General features: G+C 46.6%; 1 long non-coding RNA gene across 1 annotated transcript; it reads right to left on the bottom strand.

Annotated features, from left to right (window-relative positions):
* Positions 1-1,391: 1,391 nt before the first annotated feature.
* Positions 1,392-3,858, bottom strand: LOC146754248 (uncharacterized). Its single transcript, XR_014938874.1, has 3 exons — positions 3,671-3,858; positions 2,532-2,603; positions 1,392-1,431 (listed from the first exon to the last, which is right to left on the bottom strand). It is a non-coding gene; the product is annotated as an uncharacterized LOC146754248 (long non-coding RNA).
* Positions 3,859-4,223: the final 365 nt, after the last annotated feature.

Below are 4,223 nucleotides of genomic sequence, written 5' to 3'. Positions count from 1 at the left end.
ACGCAGCACCCATCACAGCAAGTGTGAACAGCTGGAACAGAGCAGAAACACACTTCTGTTTTCTGTATTCACACAGCACAGTATGGACAGACTTCTTCAGAGCTACCCGCGCATACCCTGCGGCAAAACCATGCGGGGGGACAAAACATGGCACGTACCTGGCAGTGAGATCACCTCAAGCTATCTGCAGCAGTTCCTTGTCGCTTTGCTCGGATGAAATGAGAGCAAAAGCTGCACCGAGGCAGTGGGCAGAGGGTGAGGAGAGGAGAGAGAAAGAGCAGGTCAGTGAGCAGGGCTAAGACAGTCATGGAATAACACACACAGCACAACTGTCCCACCCACTTGCTGCAAGACATGCTGAGTCTCAGGCTACGTGATGCCTGTCCGCCCAGCAACTTTACAATGCTTCCACTACTGAGCAAAGACAATGGAAGAAGCAGTGGACAGATGCCAACTTTACTGATACCCCCTTTGGAACGTGTGTACCAGGGAAAATTACATCTGATGGTCAAGAGTAAGCAATACGGTGCTGTGAGCTCAAGCAGCCAGCAGTTCTCAACACCTCACTGCCCACCCATCCATCCCACGTCAGCTCAGCTTACCTACAAGCTGCTGCACACGACGGTGAGAAGAAAAAGCACTAAAGATACTAACTAAAGCCACTAACTAAAGGCACTAACTAACTAACGGCACTAACTAACTAAAGGCACTAACTAACTAAAGGCACTAACTAACTAACGGCACTAACTAACAACAGTAACTAACTAACAACGCTAACTAACAACACTAACTAACTAACAAAACTAACTAACAAAACTAACTAACTAACGGCACAAAAGGCACAAGAACAACAAGACAACCAACCACTCCGACCACTAGCTCACCCACAAAGGAACACAGAACGCACCGCTCCTCCCCTCATTCCAGCCGCTTATGACATCACCAACGGCCAACAGCCTGGTCCACCATGACCCCCCACAAGGCGGGGAGCCAAGACCACGTGGTCACATCTGATTCCAACACGGCACCACAACATTCCAGGACTCAGTGTGGGCTTGGAATTCTATCCTGGTGTGGCAGCGCAATGGGAGGTGTTAGGGCACTGCTGAAGAGCTGACAGACAACGGACGTTTCCAAAGGAGGGTGCCAGATTAACTCTCAGCATTCTCTTGCGGGGCTCTTAGGAATGCTTCAAACCCATTTTCACTGCCTAGCTCATTTCTAGAAAGTCCAGTTGAGAAATGCTCACTTTGTCTGGGGAACGCCTCTATGCATCATGAATGAAAAATAAAATAAAATGGGCACGCGACCCTATGAAACTTACCTCTCTGCTCTTGCTGTCAGCCAGACACCTCAGATGAGCATGACGTGTCCCTGTTCCTGAATGAAGATTCACCCAAGTCTGTGTTCCTCTCTGCTCCATCTCTGGCTCTAAAAGAAACACAGACAGAGATGATTACAAGATCCTTTGTGCAGACGAAAGACAAGGGTGCACATGAATTCTGTTTAGCAAGAAATACTACATTCCCAATGGTAGTACTTGAATCCTCCTTTGGGGCTGGAGCTCAACAGGTCAACACATCAGAAATAACACAAAGTGCATCTGGAAGACGTGTCTCAAAGCCCAGAAAATCCAACACGGGAGGGGGCTGGACAGTGGACCACAAGTGTCCATTTCCATTGCAGCTCCCTGTAGAGAACAGCACCAATCAGCAGGCGTGAATCAGTTCATTCACAAGCTGCACAATGACTCTGTTCTTTACATGATAAAGAAACACACAGAGATTCCTGACCAAAAAGTTGGGAGTTAATAACGACCAAAGAGGTTCCTGTTCCTACGCCTCATCCTCTCACCCCAACTCCTGGGTGATGCCCACAGGCTTCAAGTCAGCTCTCAAATCCATTGAACTCCAGTCACAGAACTCCATCAAAAAGGATGTCACACATGTGACACTTACATACATTTTGCATCAGAAACAGTGACGCCAGCAGGAGCAGAGAGGTGACTGTCCCCCTGTACTCAGCACTGGTGAGGCCACAACTCTAATTCTGTGTCCAGTTTGTGGCCCCTCACTGAGAAAAAGACACTGAGGCATTGGAACGTGTTCAAAGAAGGGCAACAAAGCTGGTGAGGGGTCTGGAGCACAATGGGGCCATATGAGGAGAGGCTGCAGGAGATGGGAATGTCCAGCCTGGAGAAGAGGTGGCTCAGGGGAAACCTCATTGCTCTCTATAACTTCCTGAAGGGAGGTTGCAGTGAGCTGGGGGTCGGCCTCTTCTCTCGTGTCATTACTGATAGAACTAGAGGGAATGTTTTCAAGCTGCGGCAGGAGAGGTTCAGGCTGAACATTAGGAAATATTACTTCTCAGAAAGAGTGGCCAGGCACTGGAATGGACTGCCCAGGGAGGTGGTGGAGTCACCCACCCTGGGGGTGTTCAAGGAACGTCTGCAGAAATCCCTGCTGAAATCCTGACCTCTGCCACAGGTGGCTGAGTGACACAAAAGCTGTGTCCTTGGTTCCCGGCCTTACCTTCACATGCTGTTCATCTTGCTCTGCAGCTCCTGTTCTGAATAGTCTTCTTATATTCCCATGTGATGTACCCTGAAATACATCATTTAGTGAGTCTGAACAAAACCTAAGACATTAATTGGAACTGTGAAGAAATGCTTTTTGCACTTTACTTGGAGGATGTTACATGCTATACCTTCTTTTCTCAATTGTAACACATGATTTTTTATAAAAAGAAACATAGCAAGTCAGCTCTTCAGTGTGCACATTGATGAAACTTGGTGAAATACAACTTTAGAAAAAGGTAATTTGAAAATTTAAATATTCTTATCAGAATCTCTGCTATTAGTTACCGTTCCAATGTTCTGATTTGATGATGATTCTCTCAGAGCTGTTTTGTCACTCTCCACCTCAAATGCACTTCAAGTGCTTTAGGAGCATCACTGGAATTTTGAATAAACTCGATATATTTTAGGAAAGCTGCTACAGATGCACGACTGCAGTACTTTGGAAAAATATAATCTTGATTGAACGCTGAACAGTGTTATTTAATTATAATCCAGGTAATTAAATTAATTAAACCAAGGGAATCACCTCCCAGTCAGTCAGCTCCCACCAGGGAAATCGCTTCCCTGCCAAGCAGATGCAACCAACACAAGCTGCTACATCACTCTAGGGCCCCACTGAGTCTTCCCAAGGGGTCTCCAAAGGCTTCCCTGTTGACTTCTGGGAACCTGGAAACACTCACATGGAAACCAGTGCCCCCTAATGTGCCCCAGAGGTTTCTCAGGGCCCTGCAATTAGCTCTACAGACATCCAGACATGCCCCAGAGCAAGTATGTGTACTGTAGGGAGCCCAAGAGACATTCCAGAGTATGCTAGTACTCCTCAGTGCGCTCAAGGGTTCTTCACCTGTCTCTAAATATGCCATACTTGACTTTGTTTTCTCTTCTGGAGCTTAGTTCTCAGCTTTGCTTTCTCATGCCATTTATCATTCAGTTTAGAGATTATTTTAACTAAAATATTTTAATCCACCATATTTTCTGAAAACTAAGAATTGATCCCGCTCAAGGAAACAGAAGAGAAAAACATCACCCACAGGCTGCAGATATTTACCTCGACTTCTCTACATGCCATCCGCAGTGTGCTTTTCAACTCACCTTGCACAGTGACCCTGGCTTTTGTTTCAGAGTCCTCTGTCTCACAGGTGTACTCCCCGCTGTCCTTGGCGGTAGAGTCATGGATGATCAGAATGGCCCCAGTTCCCTCCTGCTGCAAGTCGTACTTCTGGCTTTTTCTGATTGCTTTGCCATCCTTGTACCACCTGATGTTCACATCTGGTTTCGACAGCTCACGGCTCAGGCTGATGTCCTGCCCTGCTGCTGCTGTCTTATCCTCCAGCTGTTTTGTTACCTCAGTAGGTTTTTCTGAAAGAAAACATGCTTTTTGAGTAACATACACTTAGGGTAGGATGCCTCTCTCAAAATACACGCATCTACATGCTGGAGATAAGTTAGAGAGGCACTTGCAACAGACGCCATCCTACAGCCAGCAGTAATCTGTAAAGTACAGACAATAGAATTCCAGGCACCATTAATTCTCTCTTAAATCTACCCCATTGAGGATGATGAACCATGTCTGAAAACTGCCTCTTCCTTCTCTCCACTGATCACACTGGGAGCCTCAGATAATGCTCTCAGATGCACATGTTCT

This window comes from Coturnix japonica, chromosome W (assembly GCF_054131305.1).
Source record: "Coturnix japonica strain WE chromosome W, WE-NBRP24, whole genome shotgun sequence".
NCBI lineage: Eukaryota > Metazoa > Chordata > Aves > Galliformes > Phasianidae > Coturnix > Coturnix japonica.
Note: the sequence above shows the minus strand (reverse complement) of the source record. Positions and strands in the feature narration are given on the sequence as shown.